Source organism: Buteo buteo, chromosome 12 (genome assembly GCF_964188355.1).
Source record: "Buteo buteo chromosome 12, bButBut1.hap1.1, whole genome shotgun sequence".
Classification (NCBI taxonomy): Eukaryota; Metazoa; Chordata; class Aves; order Accipitriformes; family Accipitridae; genus Buteo; species Buteo buteo.
In genome coordinates, this window is record NC_134182.1 from 8,013,666 (window position 1) to 8,023,407 (window position 9,742).

Consider the following 9,742-nt stretch of genomic DNA (forward strand, 5'->3'; position numbering starts at 1 on the left):
TTTGTGTAATGGAAATAATTTAGGTTTCAATACTTTATCCAGCAGTGCAGACAGGCCTGTGGGGTGTGCCATCTTAGCTGGAACATTTATTGATGCTGACCACTGGTTTATACAGCAGGAGTTGAAAGGTGAAGAATTCAACTCTCCAATTCCGAAATTAGGAAGAAACAGAAATGCCAAGGAAACAAGACACTCGGCACCCTGTGAGAAAGTGATGGAAAATTCACAGCTTTCAATCACTTACAGCACTTGTTATGCAGAAATAGGCTGAGCTCCCAGTTTTGCCTGGAGGTTGTGTCACTTCCAATCATCTCTGTGAGACTCAAGCATGGTTTATAGTGGTGATTTGCATGTAGATGAATGACACGTCTGCTTTCAGTGATTGTATTTCTGAAACTTGGTTTTCACTAGTTGAGAAAGAAAACAGCTTTTTGGGGGGAATATTACTCTTGTAAAAAATCCTTATGCTCTAAACCATTGCAATCAGTCTAACCTTTTTTTTTTTTAAGGAAGAAAAAAGGTTAGCACACACAACAGAGTAGCACTGATTTGCATTTTCAACTGACAACCCAGCAACTGGAGAATTTTGTTTATTCCATTTAGCTAGCCAGAAACCACACAGGCCCATGCAAAACCAAATTTTGGACATGCTTTTTCTCAACTAACATGAAACTGTCAGGGAAAAGCATAATTTAGACATCTCTTCAAAAGTATTGCCAGAAAACTCACATAGTACTTTCCATAATCCACTCTTCCAGATGTTCTTCTCACTTTCTTCATGCGTACAAGTAATCAAAAAAGTGCAATGAAGAGTAGCTTAGGACAATACTCAGTATCTCATAAGGGATTACTGAAGCAGCATATCGACTTGGATAAGTATATTCTTTTACTAGCTTGGTTGCTCTAGAAAGCCAATTTACCTTCTTATGAATACTGACCAACGTTTTAGTTTGCAAAAAAAATACAGAATCCGGAGAGCAAGAATTAATAAAATCATGACTATTAGTGTTCAGCCACTTGCTTTGCTGAATATTTTCAGTCCACATCGTTTCTCTCAGAGCTCTCTCCACCATCTCCATGTTCCTGAAGACAAAACAGTAAAACATTCATTAGATAAAAGGCAACTAATTTAGGTATCTTCTGTTAGGAGCACTTAAAAAATTGTAGTTTTCCCAGTGCTTCTAGTTACCTTGAGCATAGAAGCTCCATCACATACAGCTGATTTATGGCTGTAGCTTATGTGGTAAAGTAATAACAAGACACTTGCAATACCACAAGCCACAAAACATAGTTAAAATAAATCTTGAAAAGCAGCAATGTGGAAGCACCATCCGCAAATCTGCTGTTATGTTTTAGAAATGGTCCAGTTTTGCTTTAGCAGCAAAAAGCTGCAAGAAGTCGATGTTAGAGCAGGATGGGTGAGCTGCATTAACCTCTGGCTCATGTTTCAAGCAGGGTCTCAACTGCAAAGCCTCCTCTGCTACCCTTTTCCTCTCAAGTTACTCCCTCCCCTATGCAAGCCTGACAAAATGTGATTAAATAGGTTTATGTATCGAAGGTTCAAATTTAAGACTGTTAAAGAGAAAGAAGAATAACATTTGATGAATGAGAATCAAACTCAAGTGGAAGATCTCAGAATATGCTGCCAGGGCTGAGGTCCCCTTTCAAAATTCAGTTATATCACACCTAAAACTTGGAAAACTATGCTACCATTTTTATATATCACTTTTTCAAAATAGACATTCACTTTAAAGAACAAACTAGCACAAGCTGGTGCTTCAGGCCTTCAGGGAAGTTGTGTCGTGCCTAAATTGCAAGAGCTTATGCCTGATTAATCTCTAAAGTTAAAATTCTGTGTAAAACTATCAAACTAGAACTTGAAATACAGACTCAGACAGTTTCTACAACTTTTGGCACCCCTTCATTTATAGGCAGTCCTCAGCAATGCAAAGTGAACTTAAAATGACAAAGTTCATAAACTATCCCCACATTTAAGAAAATCCTATCTCTTCTGTAGAAATTTATTACTAGAAAATCTCGACTTCACAACAAATTTTCATCCATCCTTAGTTACAAAATTTCATCTGGTTGATTATCTATGCAGTGTTTCTTCAAGAAGCACTAGGACATGCCTTTGATCAGCTAAACGTCCACTACAATAACCATTGTCTCAACCATCAATAACCAGTCTCTCAGCATAACAAAGCAGGGCAGGTTATTTTCTTCCAGGAATTACTAAAGGATAAGTGGAGTTACATTACATTATGCAGCTAGATTACCCAACAGCCGACAACACTAGTAAAAACAGGAGTGTTGCAAGAGAGCGATGCACTCCAGAGACTTTCAGTGAGCTGGTGACAGAAAAACATTTTAGAATTTGGTTTTTTGGGAGGTTCACATGACCTTATTACTGCCTCAGAACAATTACCACTTCCACCCCTTATGTACATCTGCCTTGCTCTGTGTAGGGGTTAAGAAATGGAACCGACATCTTTTATATTTCAGGCAGTTGCTGAAGAAAATGAACCCATCACAACTGCTTTCAGGACCCACCTTTTCAGATGCAGCACTGCCCTGCCTACGGCAAACTGACAGACATCACCTAGAGTAAACCTCGGCCAACGCAATCCTACTGTCAGCCTTCTGAGACAATGTTCTTGCAGTATTTATTGCTATCACCCTCTTTCTTTACAGCCTCAGTTGCTGCCTCTGGGCCAGTTACTCCTGCTTCACTGGTCCTTACACCCTCTCTACATTTGCACCATGCTCTCCCTTTAGTTATGCTGGTCCAATCACAGATGCTCAGCTGCTTTTTTGTAAAACTGCAACAGATTTAACTCAAAACCAACTTACTTGCTGCCTACAAATTAATATACCGTATTGTAGGACATGCTGATTGCAATACAGCAATAAAGGACACCGACACTTAACAGAAACTTTATTTTCAGTTGCTGATAACCTGTTGTTAGCACAGAAGTATTTTGTCCCATATGGGGAAGAAAAGGACTTCCAAATAATGTTTTTTCTCTAGTCTTTGTTAAAACAATTCTTTGTTTGCTTCACTGCTGTAAATCACAGAGGAACCAGAGCATTTCTGAGTCTTGAGATTTGACAGAGATGGTAACTGGTTCAGCTTTTGCTATCCCTTTGCACATTTGCCTAGGATCCAAATACACAAGCTGGAGAGAAGATTCGTGTGTGGAAGGGACATAGGGCAATCCACAGAATTACTTTTTTTCCCCAGCATGCTTAGACTTTTCAAAAAGATTACTTTAAAGTGAACTTAGTTAAAAGAAAGCTGAGCGGCAGAGCCAGTAGTTCAAAGTTAGGACACATGCTTTGGGGGTTTCTTCATTACATTTTTTCATTAAATCCCCTACTTACGTTGAATAACGGAAAAGGGATGGTATATACTGTAATTATATATCATTTTTCCCCTATGACTCATGCCACCTTATCAGCTGGAGAGAGGGGACTTTGGAGCACTGCCTTTGCAGCCGGTCAGGATTGCAGGGCGAGAAAAGCTGTGGTCTTTAGGAGCCCATCCTCAGTCATGGGGAGCTTGGAATATGCAAATGAAACAAAAGAGTAAGAAGGAAGAAGAGATGGTTTTATAACAAAGGCAGCTGAAAGGTGACACAGAGAGTTAGACGACCATGGCAGCCTCTGCCCTACAGCTCCCATACGATCCCTGTGTGAATTTTGGCAGTTCATAGCTGCGTGATGTGTGCTTGCTGGGCTCCAGTTCAAAACACTTGCCATCTCTTGGCAGAACTGTTGACCATTCACAGTCACTACAGATGCACACAACAGGAATACTATCCACAGTGTAACATGCTAAATGTCCTGTGACATTTCTAGACAGATAGTCTAAGTTTGTTGGATGCTGACAATCTTTACTCTTATCTTTGTATTGTAAAAAATTATATTTGCAGAGCATTCAGATACTTACCTGACACCACTCCTCAAGAACACATCAGAAGATTAATAAGTCCCCATTCTGTACTACATTTCAATGTTGCACAGCAAATAAAAGAGGACAGACTGCATGGATATATAAAATACAGTGAAAATAGAGCATGCTCTCTTGAATGAGTATTCCATGCATAATGTCGTCCGTAAAAAGTGGTGCCTGACCTTGTAATTAAAGCCTATCATGCTGCATAAGGACAGAGGACTGAATTGAGTTTTCATATAGCTGTTCATACTTTTTTGCTTAACTAATTTTGATATCTTAAGTTGCTTTTTGATGTTTAATCACAATGTAATATTTTTTATTTATAATTAATACATAACATGGTAAAAACCAAAAATTAATCTAAGCTCTGCCATAATGCTATATATGGAGGTGTGATGTTTATTTAAAAATCACTGGCAGAAAAAAGCACATTTAATGTGAGAGGATGGAATGACAGCAAGTAGGTTTGTGTTGCTTCAAATAAAAAAAGTCAGCCATGGGTCTTATTTTTCTTAGAAAATCTACCAGTGTTTCACTGTCAGCACAGAGGAGTAAGACAGAGCAGGGCTCTGCCTTAGACATTTATACTTAGTATTTTCGTTAGTGAATGGGTTGATGCAATAGATATATCTATAAATATACTTTTGCAAACAACTGAGAGTAACATGGAAAATAGGAATACAATTCAAAAGAATGTCTATAAAAGAAATATTCTGAAAAAAACCCAGGATGTAAGGAAATAATTTCAGGGTTCTGCACTTAGACACGATGGGAAACAGCTGCTTAGGTAGCAGATATGCACTACTCCATCTTGGTGAGCCCCAGCTGGAGGCTTCTGTTCTGTTTTGGACATGACAACATTTGAAAAACACATGGACAAATTAGAGAAAGTTCAGAGGACAGCAATAAGAATAAATAAATAACTTGGGAACTAAGACTAAGGCTGAAAGATGCAAAGGGATGGTGGTGTTTAGTCTACAGATGGGAAAGCTAAGCGGAGGCACAGTAACAGTCCAATACAGGAAAAGATGATGAAAGACAAGAGAATAATTTGTTGATAGGACAAGTGAGGAACTTGAAATGCAAACGGCATGATCTATGTGAAATAAAGAAAACTCTGTTAGTGAAAGGATTCAAAAACACTACAACCAACTACCCGGGGAGCTGATGCAGTAACCATTACTGGAAGTCTTTAAGAAAAAAAATTGACAAGCCTGTCAAGAATTACTCATCTCTCTTGGGGCAAGAAGCCAGACAAAATGGTCCATCCATTATTAGAATCATCCTGTTCTGATTCTTCTGCAAGTGCTTTCTGCCATGCTGCTCTAACTGTGAAGGTTGCACAAAATTCATAACATACCTAACATACTGCACCCTGGTTGTTACCTACCTGCATGATAATCAGGTTTTTCTGATATTTACAAATTCCTCTTTTGCTCATATTAAGGCTGCCTCTAGATATCCAAAACCAAAGAGAGCTCCTTTCTGGGTATTGTAAAATGTATCCTTTGGAAAAGATCAATAGGCTGATACCAAGCAACCTAGTCTGAATTATTTCATTGTTGATAGTGTTTATACCATCTGACCAAAAGAAAATACCTAATTTTAAAAATCATCAAGTGTTTTAAATCCTGGTGATAATCCCTTGAGACAATGCTGGTAAATATTAAAAGAAGGAGAAAAAACAACACACTACCAGCTTTGTTGCTTGAATAGTGATTGCATTCCAGTTAATCCATCCTAAAGTAAGCTAATCAATCATATTAAAAAAAAAAAAAAAAAGAAGAAACCTTACCTACTAAGAAATTAAGTGGTTGCAATTCAAACTGCCCCAAGCCAGAGATATAGTCTGCAAGGCAAGTGTGGACTACAGAGCAGAAACAAGAAGAAAGCTTTAATTTTGAACATACAATCAAGCTTATCCATGAAGCTGCACTAAACACAGTCCTGTACCATTCAGTTTGCAATATGAAGTGATCTGCCAGTTTGCAAAGGAAGCCTGTAGCCTGTTTTAATTGATCTCCTCACACTGACCAGATTCAGCTAATATATTATTTGCTTTAAACAGTCCCACATGACCAGCAGATTTTGCTAGGATAGTTAACGTATGCTACAGCTATACAGAGATCTGAATTTGGAAAGATACAGTCTAGGAGATATATCACCTGTATCCTGTTTGCCAGTTTGTCAAACCAAAAAGACAAAACAGGCAAACTTGCATGTTTTCTCCCAAGAATTCATAACTCACTGCCTGAGGTCTCCAGAGGGAGGGTTCACATTAACCTCAGTTGTGTCATATTTAATGTGGCTATTGGAAGACTCACTTGGCTGTCTTTGTAAATACCACACCTTTTAATTTTCTGACTGAAAAGTCAGAAAAAGTTTCTCTGTTTTTGATACTGATGTTTTGCTGCACGGAGGTTTATTGTCATACTCGCAATTTCTTCTAAGCATCCATGGCTAATCCTCCTGTATGCTGCTGCCCTCCTAATTTGCAGACACTCAGTGGATGCTGGTTGTGTCCCATCATTCAGATGTTGTGTGCATGGGGCATTACTGTTATGATTTACAGAGGACTGTCATGGTTTAACCCTGGTTGGCAGCTAAGCACCACACAGCCACTTGCTCACTTCCCAACCCTGTGGGATGGGGGAGAGAAGTGGAAGGGTAAAAGTGCAAAAACTTGTGGGTTGAGATAAAAAGTTTAATTTAAAAAAAAAAAACAAAAAAACCCACAAAACAATGAAGAGGAAAAAAAACCCCAAACCAAGAAAAACAACCAACCAATGCCCAGCCAGTCCCTGAGCAAGGGCAGCCTCTGCCAACCTCCCTGCTCCCCAGTTTTATCGCTGAGCACAGCGTCGTATGGTCTGGAACATCCCTTTGGTCAGCGGGGATCAGCTGTCCCAGCTGTGTCCCCTCCCAACCTCTTGTGCCCCCCCAGCCCACTCGCAGGGCAGTGTGAGAAGCAGAAAAGGCCTTGGTTTACTTTTCCAGCTGCAGAATGTTTCATTTTGCCCCCTCACAGCCTTTTACCGCCTGACCCTGCAGCCATGAGATGAGGAGGCCAGCTGATGGGCTCAGCTTCGGCCGGCGGCCAGTCCGTCCCTGGGCTGGAACGGGCTCTGTCCGACATGGGGGCAGCTTCTGGTGTCTTCTCACAGAAGCCACCCCTGCAGTTTCCCCCGCTACTAAATCCACGCCACGTAAATGCAGTACACGACCTGATGGAAACCCTACACAGGCGTACGCAGCATGACACCACTTTCTTCCCAAAGGGCAGATGCCTGGAAGAGGCTGCCAGGCCCTGGGACAGAGCGGCTGCTGGGACACAAGGCAAGAGATTGTCGGAGTTTGACGGTGCCCCTGCTCCATGGCCTTGGCAGTCACCTTTACGGAAGGGCAGCCGCTCACCTGGTCACAGAGCACGCATGGGCGCCTGGATGTCACCACATAAGTAATTACAAAGATGTCCTTTTTGGTGTAACCTGATGTAAAAGATGTAACTTGTGATGCCTCTTCCCATTTTAAAGCTGCAATACCACTCCTGGGTGCATACCGCTTGCGTTGTGCAGCCTGTCTAGAGGGCCTGCTGCCTGTACCGACTTCATGCTGTTGACCAGAAACCACAAAACTGCAGGAAAATAACAAGCTCTGCTGACCCTTAGTGTCCATAATTTCACTACAGTACTGCAGGAATTTTTTTATAAATTCAAGAGTGCTCTTGTTCTGGTGCTGTTATGCACTGTGTTATATTTTTTGGGGGAGGGAGGTATTGACTAACTTGCTGAGGGCAAAAATTGGGAAGTACTGTCAGCAAAGAGGAGAATCCAGGTGCCACTGAGGAGAAGGTACCTGACCTTAAGATTTTACAGCAATTCAACAAAGCAAATGCAATCTTCCATCTCGGGGCTATCAAAATTGACACAGTAAGCTGAAGGTGAGTTATTCTTTGGGAAAGACAGACAGAAAGATTGGAGGCACGAAGCAAAATTATTAGAGATTGCCACGTGGGTCTGACAGATAAACATGATTCTTGGAGACACCAGGAGATGCATGTCTGGTTCAGATAGGGAAGACTTCACACGCTGTGCTAGTGAGGCTTCATCTAAAGTATTAGACATAAGTCTGGCTTTCAAGGATCAGGAAACAGGAATTTGAATATGCAGATAAGGACTCAGGGTGATCAGGGGAACTGAAACCCTATTTTGTGAGAGGAACTTAAAGATTAACAGGGGACACTGCAAAGGTGACCCGGTAAACACACTGAGAAAGAAGGGAATCTCCTTAGCTGGAGTTCTGAGACATCCCTGATAAGCTCAGCGGAAACCTCTGTGATGGGGAGTAGTTGGCTGCACAGAAGAAACCCTGATGGGTGCAGGACAAAGAAACTGTGATCATGAACTGACCTTCCAGGAAAACAGGAGTCAGCAACAACTATTCTGGGAACTGATGTCCTGTGCCCGCTTATATATCGACACAAAAATGGTATAATAAGTAACTCACTACCTACTCAAAATGAGCTTCTCCGCATGAGATCTCCCAGACTGGACTGCAGTCAGATCATGATAAATGCTACAGAAACACAGACCGGAATGATAGCTTCTTACCCAAATGGTTCAGGCTTTCGATGTAAGCCAACTGACGGTACGCAGATGTTCCCCACCACAGCAGAAGACAAGCAGAGCCAACCCTTCCAGGCTGACTCCGCTACAAGGACACCATTTCCATAGCTCTCAAAAGCACAGGCACATCTCTCAAGCTCCCGACACTCCTCAGGTCACCCCCAGCAGCAGCGAGTCTCTGCCAGTCAATCCCACTGAACTGCTTTGGCCTCTGCCAGTACACCAGTAGCTCTGCCCTAACTGGAATTCAGTTGCCTGAAGATCCTGCGTGCTGCAGCAGCAATAAACAGCCATTCCACTGCTTGTCTTCATCTGAACGTCAGAGCTACCGCGCACTTCACAACTGTGCCTCTACATTACCTGCTTATTAAGCAACCAACAGGAGACCACATTTGATATCCCTGTGCTTCTTCAAGCTGTTTCTTCACTGACAGAAATCTTAAATCTGACTTTTCTAAAATGCTAACTACTAGACATGTCTGATGTAGTGGAAAGTAGAAGTGCACAAGAGAGAATCTCTTTTGTATTGAAATTATACACCAGCTGCCTGTGAAAACTAGGGGAAAACTGTAAGTTTTGGTGTTTTTAAAAAGGCAAATAATTTAAGAAAGAAAGTCTGTGCTGTCAGAGGAGTTCCCACACCACACACAAACACAGAAGTGCAACAATGCCAACCTGCATCAATCTCAGGAAAAAGTACTGTGGTATAATATTTGTGATCTAGTTAGAAATCTGAGCAAAATCATCAGCCCAGATGACATGAATGTGCTAGTCACAAAAGCAAGAGAAATTATTTATTTAGGCTTCCCATCAGCTTCCATCTGATCTGAAGTCACAGTTCAGAGAAAAAAATCCTGCGGAGTTTTCCTACAACATCCAGCCCAGGATAACAACATTGAGCCTTGCATTTTCCAAAGCTGTTGAAAACAAATGAGTACAGGACTTGCTATTCAGGTGTCCATGAGAATCTCAGTTTTCACTTTCATAAAGCCAAATCTCTGTCTGTTATGGTTTCAACAGAAAATTTCCAAATACAAACAAGCCAGCAATGTGTAGATATCTATATATAATTTGAAAAGGCAGTTTTATGGTTTGAACTGTCCACTCATCCATTTTATTCCAATGATGTTAGCTATAAGCATCATTGGTGGTTATTTCA